Raw genomic sequence first — 14852 nt, 5'->3', positions numbered from 1 at the left:
GGCTTCTCTCTATCTGTATCTGTACCATAAGCTAGAGTCACTGCTTCTAGCTTCTTCTGGAATTTGTGTGCCGTTCTCTCTCCTCAGTAGTCCCTGGTCCATGCCTGAGGAGTTCAGTTGTCTCAGCAGGATACACTGAGGACCAAGGCATCCCCTTAAGGCAGCCCCAGCAGTGCCAGGCTTGCTAACTGGGAGCTGTGCATGAGCAGGTCTTGCTGGTTCAACCAGGGACCAGGATTTCCAAAGAGGTTCAGCAGCCCTTATTACTCTAGACCGAATCTCCTAGGAAACAGCAAACTGAAGCTGTATTATCTTTCCTCTGAATCCAGTGGATCTCCAGTCCTACAAATAGGCACAAACAGGCAGACAAAAAAATATAGACCCTTGCATGGACCACCCCACCAGAAGAGATGCTGGGAGCACTGTGCAGGGTGACCCCAGCTAGACATTCATGCTATAGATGTTGGGTTTGCCTCTGGAGGGGATGATCTAGCTCTCTTGCCAGTACAGACAGAAAGGATACATGCAGAGTGGAGAACAACTGATTCAGGCATGTCCTGAGAGCAAAGCTCTGTAGGAGGTAACACGGCTTTGTGGAAATTGTGTGCACTGAGTGGAGACTGCAAACTCTGAAAACTTCTATCCTATTTGCACAGAAAGGAAATTCTATGAAGCTTTTACTTCATTGTTTAGATAAAAAACATCTTTTTCAAAGCAGTTACTGAAAATATGTGACTATTTATTAATGAATATGGTTTTTCAGTTCAGGGATGTCATCTTATCGTGGTTGATAGAATGAAATAAAACAGAAAAAAACCATTTAAATCATATTTTTGTAGATTACATCAAATCCAAAACATAATTTACATATACCATAAAAACTAGATAGAATTGATGTGATTTTATGAACTGGAAATGTCGTTTTTTAATCTTTGTTTTAAAAACGTTTGCCTTGCTGATAAGCACCAATGCAATTGTAACAAACATATCTTTTCTCTCTGCTCATGAATAATAACAACAGGGCCAAACAAGAATTTTCCAACTCTTTCATTTTCCTTGTCCACCAATAGTTTCTGAATTTGTTCTAATTGCACGTGGGCTCATTAGGTGTTCCGTAATCCAAAGACTTCTGGTACCACATTCACTTGGCTCCTGAGTGAGGTGTATCCATCACTGTGCCAGGTGAACATTTATAAACTGGGGCAAGTAGGATGTTAAATAAAATGGAGGGCATGTGCAGAGAACCATAAAAAAGCATCCATTATACATCATCCCGGCCAGAAAGTCTTAAAGGCTAAAGCCTTCTTGCTGCAAACAGCTTGGCATTTATGTAGCTTAACTGTCAGTGTCTCTACCCATTCAAGGATATAGCCCAGTCCATAATATTATCCATGTGCATAACTGCTGATGGATTTAGAACAGCAGAGGTAAATGACTTATAAATGGATCTCACAGATGGCAAAACTGTTTGAAGAAGATTCTTCTCCACTGGTGTGAAGTTGACTCTGAGGTACATAACTGCTGAAGCCTGAGAGAGGGCCAGAGAGCAGGTAAAAAAAAAAAAAAAAAAAAAGAGGTAGTGTGCATTTTTGCCATGCAGCCTGAGCCCTTCTGGTGGCCCACAGCAAACCCACCAGCCAGAGTTTATGCAGCAGGTGTAGGCTCCCAAACTGAAAATATACAGAATTTGGAGGTGTTCAAAGTTGGAGTAGTGGCTTTTATAGCAAGGTGGTCCATCTTCTGCATTTAATTTCAGGAGCTGAATGCCACTTTGAGAGTGAGTTCTGCTTAAGAAAGGCCATTATGGGATCCTACAAAATAAGCAATCAATATTGTTCAGAAAGTGTGAACAGGAAGGAAGGAGAGACAGAGAGGGAGTACATATGCATATGTAGTATACCTTGTTGGAGAAAAAGGAATAACTGTTTTTAGTTTTGCAACAGAGTACCACAACTTTTTTTCTTGAAAATATGGTTACCACAAAGAAGAATAACATGAAGATGCACTGAGATTTACAAATGCTTCTATACCTGATTAGATTTACTATAAATTCCCCAAGGCTCCTCTTTGCTTTCAGGTCTCTTTAGTTTCAACAATAAACCAATTGCATTGATAATTTAACAATCTACATGCTCTCCTTTTCAGAAGAAGTAATGTCATATACAGCAAACTGAGGCTTCATGACATTTTAAAACTATTAATAAATAAAATCAGGTTTGGAAAACAGAGAAAGAAATGTCCATGAACTCCTCTCATTACCATAAAACGTTATGTTAAAAAATAAAAAATAAATAGCACTGTGCAACACTGGAAATATTTCTGCACTTTCAGTTCAAGTCACAAACTATATATTTCCTCATTTATCCTCACTATCTTAACAAACAAAAGCTCAGTAATATGGGAAGAGCATTCATGCATGAGCTTGCAAACATAGCACAAAATAGCAAGATTTGCAATGTTCCAGGCAAGCATTTTGTCAGCTTCTTCAGTTTGCATGTTGTTTAGAGTGTTAGGTGTTTAGATTCCGTGATAATATGCTCTACACTGGAAAAAAAAAAAAACGACAAAACAAAACCTAAGAAACTGTCTAGCTAACTTTCTGCTAGATAGATAGATATGGGTTTATTGAGGGTTTCAAATACATTTTTACTTTTGAGTCCTTTGCTGACCACTCAGCTACAAGTAGAACTTATCAGCTTTCCCTATTTCCAGTATGTGTTATGTTATGTTATGGATTTCTTATTTTGATAACTTGTAGATATTTTAAAGACAGGTCATATCCCTAGATCCTGGTACAACAGCCAAGAGTTAAGAGAACTGAATATGACTTCTGGAATAATTTTGGCTTGAAATTATTCAAGGGAAGAAACTGGACTTTTTTAAGTCTGGAAATTCTTTTTTCTGCAAATGTTGGCAATAACCAAGTGTACATGGGAAAAATATTAAAAATAACCAGAAAACTCAATGGTATGATTTCTCATACATCTCTAAATACATCTAAATTTGATTTTGTTTCTAGACTGGATCTTAAACACTGGTTATTAAGCAGTAGTAACTAATCTATAGTAATTATCCTATAAAAACAAGACCTCTTCTTGTTGAGATTACAAAAATCAGGCAACAGGCTGTTATGAATAGGTCCTGCTGCACGTCAGCAGTTTTGGACTGTATCTTTGTTCAAAAATGATGGGTATTTCTGTCAGCAGGATATCTGCTAACAAGGGTAGCCACCCTACTCTCAAATCTATCAGGCAAGACGAGTCTCTTGCATTTTTACACTGTTCTCATGTGAGATAGCTAAATGAGGCCACCCCCTGGCCATGGTTCACCTTTTGATAAAAACATCAGTGATTTTTGTGCTTGACTTGTATTTTACTGAGACATAACTAAGATAGGACAATCTATGCCTTTGGTCAGTCTGCTTAAGGCAGCCATTGGGGCGGCATACATAGTAATCACAGTGTCCTAAGGACACAAACAAAGCAATTTTTGTATGGACCAAAATATTTTATTATTAACTGATACACTTTTAAAAAAATCCAAACCCCCAAGCAAGAGATAGGCTCATGAGCCTGAAATGATCTAGGAAGACTATTGTGCCTGGAAAGCTGCCTGTTTTTTTCATCTGATAAAAGACATTTTCTCTTCCTAACACCTTTGCATTAGCTAGAAAGATTCCAGTTAGTTCATGAGTCTTCCCAATCTTTCCAATAGCTAGAAAGTGGTACTAGGTTTCATTTGTACCAAACGTGCTGCCTTATCTTTTGTCTAATACACAGTGCATCTTTCTTCCAGCCTAGGCAAGATGGTTTTGTATCTTTTCTGGAAATTGCTCATATCCAAAAACACGGATATAATATCCTTCTTGTGATATAAGCTTATGCTAAGCAATGTCTCCACGCTTCCCCAAATTACATGTGCCTGTATCTTTATGTATTCTTTGATCATGTTGAAAGGATGAATCCATTGTGCTTGTTTATTAGCCCCAACAACTGTGTTCAGTACATGGGTGGAAACATTCCCTTCAGCGTGTTAATTACAAATTCACACTAGGGGTTCCTTTGTGTTCTGAGAGAATACAGTTCTTTGATTACACAAGACCTAAGTGGCATTTCAGAGTATCAGCATTAATAACTCATTCCTACAGATCTACCAGGTAGAATTAAAATTAGGAAGAAGGGTTATAACTTGTCAAACTATGTTTCTAATTAATGGAGTTGTGTTACAACTACTTGCTCCTTCACAGACTGCACTGTTTTCCTAAATAGTGTTGTTCTGATGTCACATGATGAAAATCTGCAGTTTTGAAAATCTACCATTATGAATTTATAGGTTAACTTAAGCAAATATATTAAAAATATACAAAATCTGTTAAAAAAGGGGTTAATACAGAAATATTTTGAATATCATTGTGCAGAATGTTTATAGATGAGTGATTTCAGATTATTTAGTTGGTATAATGTAGGAGAAATAACACTCTTCTTATATGGAATTAATAATGATTTCTCTAAAAGCCTTTTTTTTATAAATTTTGTGATTCTTATGGAGAAGAAGCATCTTCTCATGGAGACAGAACAGTGAGCTGAATCTTTCAGCGCTCCAGTAGTACAGCTGTGTTTTGCTTGGAAACTATTAAAAAACCCCACTCCCTTTCATTGTATTTTACCCTATTTTATTAGTGAAGGTGGGTAATATAAACTATCTATGGGTGGGATTTATCTCTTGCAAATTAGGCATCTAAACTCCTATTGTCTAAGTACAGTCTAACTCTTGCTTTCCTTGGAGTTTACGGAGAGCAGTAAACACCTCCCAGGAAGTACTCAGCCTCAGACAGAAATCTAGCAAAGACCAGATGAATTCCTCTTTACAGATGTTTGTGTCTTTCTATTAACTATAAAAAGACCTTTGGGTGATGAGCTCAGGTTTTAACTTGCCACCTTCAATATGCATGGCAAACATTCCTTCACAAATCCACATAATTACTGTCAAATCACTATTTACAACATGACTCCCTGGTGAAACCTACAGAGCTTACAGACAATGGACAAGCTGTTAGCAAGCTCAGACTTCTTCTGTGATAATTTGTTTATTTTGTGGTTATCTTATCCACCCTTTTCTCCCTGGTGGGTGTTTTACACACCTGTGTGTATCTTGTCAATCCAAAAGCAAATCCTGGCTCTGTGGAAAAAGGCAGGGCCAGGATCTCTTATTCTCCCTCAAATATCATAAGATGTACAGAACAGTTAGGTCTCAGTCCTGAAAATGGTTCACTGGCTTCCACAAATTATTGCTCAAGCCAAAAGTCTACAAAGCACATATAAATAGACTGATCAAATAAAATTACTGTGACAGTAAGATCAGCTTGTTCTGCTCCTAGGGGAAAAAAAGAAACAAAAAACCCCACAAGCCAACACAGAAGCCATACAGTGTAAAATGATCCTTTCAATGAAAATTGAGTTTTTATGGTTCCTTATTAGAGACTTCCCTTACAACTAATTATATTAAACTTCTACATTCTATGCTTTTTCTCATCAGTAATCTCACAATCTCTAAATCTGGGAAAGTAAATGCTTAGTCAGTGTGTAAATTGAGGACAATTATCATGATGACCACACAGTAATACAAAAATAATTAGACCATTGCTAACAGCAAAAATATAAATCAAATCAGTTTGTAATAGGAACATTAATAATTTGTTAAAGATACAATCTATTGCACATGAAGATGGGAAAGCAGCTGAGCTGAGCTGCTGTGCTGAAGACAGTTCTTGTTTTGAAATAAAGGGCACAAAGTTCAGTGTTCTGTGCATCAGTGATAATCTAGGGGTGATTGTGTTCAAGAGAATTTACAACCTATTCTAAATGCATGAACTCAGTGGAACTGGGAAATCAAATGGCTGAATGGTATTTATTATGCTATCCTTATCTTTGCCAAGGTGGAGAGAAAGACTGGAACAGTTTGCTTTGCCTCCAGGCATCCAGTAATGAGCCAACCGGTGGTGCATTAGGAAGTAGTGGGCAAGTGGCACTATCATCAGGTGCATTTTTAGTAGCAGAGTCAAGTAGCACTGGGAGCATTATAAGTAGTGCAGGCGAGTGCTAGAGCATTGGTTATTATAGCACAGAATGCACAATGGCTGGAAAGCTTTGGGAAATATAACAAGCAGAGTTAGGCCTGAAACACCCACTTTAAATACTGTCAAACTTTGAACAGCAGCAGCTCTAAACTCAGACTTTCCCTTTGGCACCTAGGGGCCACTCTAACAGGCAAAACCTGAGTCTCAAATTCGAACTCTCCCAAATCCTAGAAAATCCTGGATGCATTTCTGATGAAAAGTAACATGGTCCAGATTCTTTCAGACCACAAGAGAGAGTACAGCTGAATGCCACAACAAACGTTTCAGAAAGGAGCTATTTGGCATAGTAAGCATTAGTAGTCAGGGAGCCAAGGAAATACTAAATGTGCAATCTAACAATTATGAAAGAATTACTTAATTACTAAAGTCTTTCCAGACAACATTACCCAAAAAAACTCTTCACAATATCAGGCATAAGAGTAAACCTTTAGGCAAAGGGGTCTGTAGGGTATAATAAGGCTTTGAGTGGGAGGAGGGTCTACTGCATCTCAGTAACTCTATATTATCAGGCTGTCAAGACCTGTTCTGAGAGAAATGTATGCCAGGTGGAAGTTATAGCACAAGGACTACTTCCCAGTCCATGTTTTTCTGTTTCCTTTGCCCAGAGTCTCTTCCCCACAGGTTCTCCTCCAGGGACCAACTGACCTAAAATACACAGTGGGTCTGCTCCAGCATTTCCCTGGCATGGCATAAATTTTGTGAATCAGGAAGTGGGTGAAGAGCTGTGTCCAACACTAATCTATCTTTCTCTCCAGAGTGATTATGAAAGGTACTGGAAGAAGGGGATAAACACATGGCACACAGCAAAGCTGGTGTAATAATCAGAGAACAGAGAAAAACAGGGAATAAGTGTGGTATCTTGAATGTTGTTACAATACTGATATATATTTAGAGCAGGTAGCTACCTCACAGAGAATCGGAGAATCATTAAGGTTAGAAGAGACCTTTAAGATCATCACGTCCAACCTTTAACCTAACACCATCCAGTGCACCATTAAACCATGTCTCTAAGTGCCACATCTACACATCACATCACCCTCCAGGGATGGTGACTCATCCAAATTGCATCAGCTTGAACAGCACATATTTGGACTCAGGATATTTGTGCACTGGGACTGTATTATCAACAGAAGTGACTGTTGATTGATAGGAGATCTGGACTCTGGTCTTCCAGCTGTATACCACCAGTGAGATCATAGTAATGCTGGAAATTGCTGATATGTTCTGAATGTGAGACATGGCAAAGTCTCTGCATCTTCTGCTGTCCTAATTTCTAAATCCACACAAAGCTGTAAACCTTCAGAATGTTTCTGGTTCTGCAGCCCTAACCTGTCTAGATTGGCTGGCAGTTTAAGGTCAGAGGGCAGGGTAGATCAAACATCTGCATAAAGCTGAAGTCCTCCACAGAAAAGACTGTAAAGACTGCGAGGAGTACAGTGTCTTCTCTCTGAGGTGATACAGCAGGGAGCAGCAGGAAGGCTAACCAGGGCTAAGGAGTCAGGAAATACTACTAAAGGGTATGTGGGAACTGTTTTTCTCCATGTCCTCTTGGACTGAGTACAGCTTATACCTGCATTAAATCCTGCAAACAGGAATGAAAACTGTGCACAGTGATAAATTCAGAGCAAGTAATTGAGAGTCCACTATTTATTAAGACTTTCCCCAGCATTTGGTGATAATAAAAGGCTTTGGTGATAGTATTAATTATGATAGACAAGGAAAATGTGGCTAGCATCTTCAGTTAGCCTCATGGGGGGGTTTGTTTTATCTGATGCACAAAAGCATATGCTAGCCACACAATCTATGCTCACAGAACATGGGAATATTTCTCTGTGGATAGCCAAGAGGTGACTCCCACATAAGAAAACCAAAGAGGATGAAAAGCTAGACACTGAAATCTTAGCCATTTAAGCGGGAACTAGAGACTGAAATCTGAAAATGCTAGTAAATTAGTGCAATTATGTTGATTCAAATCAGAAAAGCAGCTCATAACACATTAATAGAATTACTGTAATTGCTTAAGGAATACAAGGAATCCAAGGGACATTTTCTTCTTTTTTCCTAATACAGTAATATTTGAAATCTGTCAGAAATAATTTCTCTTTTAAAGAAAACGAAAACCTTCACTGTTGCGGCAATTACTGCATTTCCCACTTTTCTTAATGTTCAGTCACTTTCAGCTAAAAAGAAAAGGTAGAGAAAAACAAGCATGTCATTGGAGATTTTCTTGGTATTAATGAAAATTTATGTATTAGTATGCATTACATTACAAACAAACAGCTCTTTTGCTCTCTGTGCTCTCTTTTAAAGAAAACTCATAAGCAGAGATTCATAAGAAAGTTGCAGTTTAGTATGATGCTCTTCTTCTGTTTTGCTTTTGTAGTGTCTTATATAAACACATTCACTCTTGAAAAAGGATTTCTGCAAGGCTGCTTCAGGGAGGGACCAGTGCTTTTGCAGTGCCTGGACTGATACAAAAATCCAGACTGTCTGGATCTGTAACTGGTAACAAATTGAGCTGGTCCAACAACAAATGTAGAAAGAAATGCCAAGGTAACTTACGTTTTTCTCATGTGGAACTATCATTTATGGGGTATGCTTCTTCTTCTTCAGGTGTAGGTCAAAACCAATAATGTGCTGCAGCTCTTGTAAAAGAGGTACACAGAAGCAGTGTCTGTGCAGATTCATGTCTGAGCTTGGTGGGTGCATCTCCTCATATATCTTACATCAATTTTTATGAGATATTTTTTCTCTCCTGGAATTCTGGATGTTGTTCCTATTATTCAGCTATTTTCCACATTTGTCCTGTCTGCCTACCTGTTTCTGCTGACAGCAATCGATTATGACTAGTCCTTTGCTATGCAAAATGGAGATCTTTCTCCTCTGAACTTTAAAGGATGTCACTCAGAACACTTTCTCCTTACAGTACCTTTAACTGTCTGCAGAGCTCTGCTCCTATTTATGGTGTGTTTTGACTGATGGGTTTGGTGATGGGCATCCCCATAGTAAAATAGACCAGATAACTGACTTGCAGGCATTTCTCTCTCTGTTACTTGGGCCCCCTTTCTCTACATAGCTGTCTATGTTCATGAAATATGAAGGGATTTAATTTTTACTCTTTATTTTTTGCCATGTTAAGATCAACATTGCCAAAAAAAAAAAAGGAATGGGTAGACAGATAATAAGCACAATCACAAAAGATATGTTTTCTTGAGAACAAAGTCTAAAATATTCCACCTTAACACCCCTAAATGAGCTATTTCTCTCTGAGTGATGCAGACAAACCTGCATATGTCTGGGCTTCTGCTATCCCTCATGAGATTTTTAGTGTGTTGATGTCCTGTTTCTTTTATTGTCCTCCACTAAGCTTTATTCTCTCAGGAGCAGAGGGAGTGGAGAAGACACCACTCAAAGCAACAGCCAGAGAAAGGCCTGTCAGTGCATTGGGAAGTCTTGCCCAGGGGGGGGAATTACATTCTGACTATTAGTCATGCAGATTAGCCCTTCTCAGGGGGAACTCCAGGGAGACTAGCTTATAGCACTCTAACAAATGCTTTCTGGTAGTTCCATCACTAAAAATAATGTTGCCCTTTCAACTTGCAAGGCACAGTTTGAAATTAAAAAGTTTCCCTGTTTTGACCAGGGCTAAAGAACATGAGAACTTTATGTACACCTCAGTGTTTCAGCGTAAGCAACCTTCTCCCAAATTCGGACATATGTCCTCAGTGAACGTATCTACAATTCATCTGAGATTTTACGCGTAGTTTTAGAAGTTTACCCAGTTTTTCCTTTCTGATTAGAAATATTTTTGATATTTGTATCTTTTAATTCAAAAAGACTATCATCAGATTTTATTTTATTTCTTGCTATTACCTGCATAGTAAAGAAAAATGCTCAAGAATGGTTCTGGAGAAGAAGAGGAAAGAGCAATATTTTCTGTACTTATTAACAGTAATGTGCAAATAGTAGAGAATACCTAAGTGTCTTTATACACGGCTTTTATTTACACAGATAGGTGGTAAAAAACCACAGATTGCAAAAACAAAAAATAACACTACATTCTCAGTACATAAACCAATTCATAAACTTCAATTATACCCTTAAAATTAAACATCTTAAGGACTTGAGAGGTGTAATTGCTTAGAGAGAAATTTTATGTTAGTGAAATAGAAATACTTACACTTATTTTAATAAATTTCTAATCCAAACCCATTATAACCTGAGTCACTTCATTAACTTCAGTGAGATTTGGTGATCAGGCCATTTGAGCACAAGGATGAATAAACAGACTTTGATATTTCTCCTAAAGTCCAGGGTATGTGAGTTTTTGGCCGGGTCTTCCACTATAAATGCCCTTTTGTGAAACCCTGAGATGCAATTCAGGGACTAACATCTTTAGTGCTTTGTTTGATCTCCATTGCCATGCCATGATTTAAGAAGAGGCAGTTTCTAAAGTGCACTTGCAGCTGACTCAGACAGGCCTTTATAGTATTGATTGCAGGTAATGTTTGCTTTATGTACTGTTCAGTACGATAATCCTAGATATATTGAAAGTGGGATCAGGGATCAGCATAAAATGATGTGACAATGTTTAGAAAAAGGATATACCCCTACCATATCTTTGTAATTACAATACAGGGAAGTTTGATGATGCCATTACTGTATTAATTCAATCTCTATATATGTTAAAGTTAAAAGCAGCAACAAGATCATAGTTTTTAACAGGAAAGACTTATATTTGGATCATAAGAAGTTTCTTTGGTAAAGATCACCAAGATTTCTCATTGATTTGTTTAGACAGATGGCTCGAGTAGTTCAGAACTGTTCCACTGGTTCATATATAATGAGGTCCATAGCATCAATTATGTATGTAATTTCATTGGAAGAAACGTTCTTTTGCAGCTATATGCAGTATGCTACATTTATTCACACAACAAAAAATGCCACTTTTAAATCTATCAACATATATCACTACCATAGCTGAATTCTGCACTGTGAGAACCTTAAACTCCAGCATAAATCTGCACTTTTTCCGTCAGCGCCTGGTCTCTTTCATACTGGCAACATTCCTGATGTACCTATTTGTGCTCAAGTTGTAGATAGTATAAATTACCAGCTGTCAATATATGGTGGAAGTATTTTATTTTCCTCCAAGATTATGCTTAGAGCAAGGACTCAGTGTTAAAAAGAAAAGATTGCAATAAGGCAGAAAAGTTGAATTCTCAGGAGGCAGAAAACCAACAATATGTTTATAAAAAACTGATGCCTATACTCCCCATCAGAGCTGGAACAGAAACCTCCCAGTTCCTTCCTCCAGTGTGCACAGCTGGGTCCCTACACAAAAATTTAGTACCTGGTCCATGAACAGAGTGGGACAGTCGCAGCTTCCCTTCCTGTGAGCCTGCCAGTGGACAAAGCAATAATAGATGGCAATTCTCTGTTAGAGCTATTAAATAAGCTAATACAGCTGGAAAAATGCACAATGGCATGTATAACATTTACAGAGTTGGTTTAAGTATAGGATTACTCAACTATTCTGGGATTTATAGCTGTTGAACTACAAATATTCCCCACTGTGGACAGAGTTGTGTCAATATACCAATTCATTTGGGAGGTTTTAAAATCATTAGGGAAGGTTTGCAAATGATATACCCTCAAGATTTGCTGTGTTTTACCACTGTGATTTACAACTTGAGATGCTTTAGCATAGGAAAATCCAAATGCTGTTCAAAGCTCAATCACTTGAAATTAACTAGCCTGTTAATTCCTGACTGATCTATGTCTAACCTCTTTGCACTGCCCAGGATGATTTATCTTCAGGATCAAGAAATACAGGCTGAAATCCTATAGTTATAGGAACAAAATACTAGTGTGGCTGCTAAATAAAATGAAAAAGAAAAGAAAAGAAAAGGTGCCTTAATTACAAAGCTCTAAGCTGTGCAGTGAAATCATGGAGCTATTCACAGTAAAATAAAACTACTTTTTAGTGGTATTCTTACAAGCAAAACTCCAGTGTCCAAGTGAGAGCATGAAATGTGTATTTTCTGAGTTCAAATACATTGAAATGATTGATTGTGATATAGTCTGATGTTTGGTTTTATTTCTGCTTAGTCTCAGTAATTTTTTAACCCCCAATCTTCCTGTTAAAAAACCTTTATGTGACTGATTTTCCTGTGCAAGTTCCAAAAGTTGTTCAAAATTCAGGTTATGACTGCAAGTATTTTGATTACCATTTCAGCATTTGGGAGGGAGTGCAAACCAAGCACAACAGGTTACAAATGGTATTTTATGAAGGGGGTCTTTTCTCTGCCAGCAGCTCTGGCCAATAGTCTTGCTTCCACACTGATGCAAGTTTTGGTGTGGTTTTCAGCTTCTGATGTCATTCATGCTCCATCTGAACATTGCTGTGCTATTCCTGCCAGGGAATGCCTGTTGAACACTTGCTGTGTTGTCACAAATGTCCATGATAGAGTATGAAAAATTGAATAAATACTCAATATGAAACAGTGACTAAAAAAAAAAAAGGTCACCAAACCCCTAAAGAATGTATGTTAAACCTTGGGCCATACTAAATTAATTGTGTTGCTGTCCCATTGGATCTTGTCACCTTTAGCAGCCCAGTAACAGAGCATCAGCAGTGGATTGAACTCACTTCAGGGTGCCTCACACCCTGGAAATGGGAGGTTTATTTAGGGTCTAGGTGCACATGTGCCAGTCACAGTCCTTGGGCTGCAATCATCTGCATATTTGATGCCTGTGGGGATGTTGGAATGGTGTCAGCAGCTGCACTGTAGATGCACACAAGCTCTGAGCTCATCTTTTCTCCCAAGTCTCTGAGGAAGAAGAAGAAGAAAGAGCTTGATTTCAGGTTTCTGTCGTGCTACTTGTACCTGAATGACCAAACCCACCTGCAATACAGGATCAGAAAATGCAGGATGAAATGCTGTACTGATGGAACAAGAAGCAATGGGACTGTTATACCCTATTTCTTCTTTTGGGAAAGACAGCTATACACACACTGGCTGTTCAATCTGGCGCTAAGCCCCAGGCCCCCAGGGAAGACAACCAGTTTATCAGTGCCTCAATCACTATTCCAATTTGCCATGCAGAAGCTCTCTCAGAGCTGCTGTCTGACAGCTCCTTCATGGTGGTTCTGTGCAAGCTCCAACCAGGAACACTGTAATTGCTACAGGAGACCAGAGCTTTGCCTTGATCACTCCTTTCTTCCAAACTACCCACTGTATTGTGATAAGGCAGCACAGAGATGCAGTGGTGTCTAGAAAATCCCTGTATTTGAGGAGAAAGGAGATTCCTTGCATCCCTTGCAAGGGACATTTCACAGAGGACCTGGCACTCACAGGCAGCAGTCCCCTTACACATCAGGGAATCTGGTCTTTCCCATCAGTTCACTTGCCAAGTTCCTTTCTATGCTTTGAAAGGATATTTTTTGTTTAAATGGGTAATCGAACAAGTGTATTTGCCGTCCCCTCCTCTCTTCAAATGCTTGTTGCTTCGGAAAATGTATTTTATCACAAGCTACAGGGTATAATTTGGTGGGATCCCCCAAGCTAATCTATTGGCAGTGTATCAGTGAAGTGTACTTAAAATTAGGCTCCACTATGAAATGCCACGTGTTGTTTAAGCACTGCCAGCACACTTGCCACTGCCTTGAACACAAACAAAGCCAATCTCTGCCCCAAATTTGTTACAGAAAGGGCATTCCAGAATCAATCCCTGTATGACTGGTACTACTTTGCTGCAATCTGCAGTATGCCAAAGAAGGTGTATGCTGTGCACTACTGATTGGGGGTGGGTGGGAGGAGGGGGGGGGGGTGTTGTGCTCCACATTTCTCACCCAGAAACTTATCAACCCTACAGTATCTCTAACGAAGCTGCAAAGGGGGCTGCAGGCAGAGAGGCAGGCAGTGACTGAACACTGCATTCCCAGTCACACACACGCCAGATGTAATACGCTGGGACAGTGGTGAGAGATCATACAGACACCTTCTCCCTTCATCCCTTCTCCTAACACCACCACTTACAAGAACCTTTTATTTCTCTACATCGAGCAATTTTCCTCCTAGGTTTGTGAGTGGGAGCCATGAACGCCGCCCAGCACCGTACCTGAAGGGGTCTTCTTGCCTCCATCACCATTTTTCACGCTGGCCATTTCTCCTGCTTGTTTTTACACCACTCTCCGCCCCGGCTGCAGCGACCCCGAGCCAAGCCCCGGTCTCGGCCCACGCCCGTCTCCATTCCACTCCCCATCCCGATCCCCAGCCCCACCGCCGGCCCCGGCGCGGCTCGGGGCGATCTGCGGGCGGGCTCTGCCACCTCGTGGCTGTTAGGGGAAAAAAACCAACCCGCTGCTCGCGTTACAAATTAAAATCTCCTCTCTCATAAATATCAACTTGTTAAACTCTGACTTCAGTTTTAAAAGGCAGAAAATTAAAATGTATACCTCTGTCTCAAAAATTCGGTAATTAGACATAATCCACAGGTGTTATTTTAATGATGCCAGCTCTTCAGACACACGGGCTGAGCAAACGCAGTGTGTTGTTAACTAATTATGTTGTCTTAATTTGCCAATTTAAAAAACTTAAATGTCCTGAACAAATAAAATCATTATCTCGGGTTTCTTCACCGTACCTGCTGCCTGGCATCATCTGATGCCTGGCAGTCTGGGTTTGGCTGCATGGAGCAGCATTTGGAGGGT

At 39.3% G+C, this 14852-nt stretch overlaps 1 long non-coding RNA gene across 1 annotated transcript in view; it reads right to left on the bottom strand.

Moving 5' to 3' along the window:
* The window catches only part of LOC104693141, a 28640-nt gene extending 14271 nt beyond the window's left edge, over positions 1-14369 (bottom strand). Inside the window, exon 1 of the long non-coding RNA XR_752494.4 lies at positions 14261-14369. This is a non-coding gene — a long non-coding RNA (uncharacterized LOC104693141). The remainder of the gene's footprint in view (positions 1-14260) is intronic.
* Positions 14370-14852: the final 483 nt, after the last annotated feature.

Source organism: Corvus cornix, chromosome 1 (genome assembly GCF_000738735.6).
Source record: "Corvus cornix cornix isolate S_Up_H32 chromosome 1, ASM73873v5, whole genome shotgun sequence".
In the NCBI taxonomy this organism is placed as follows: Eukaryota; Metazoa; Chordata; class Aves; order Passeriformes; family Corvidae; genus Corvus; species Corvus cornix.
This window is presented reverse-complemented; position numbering and strand designations above follow the sequence as displayed.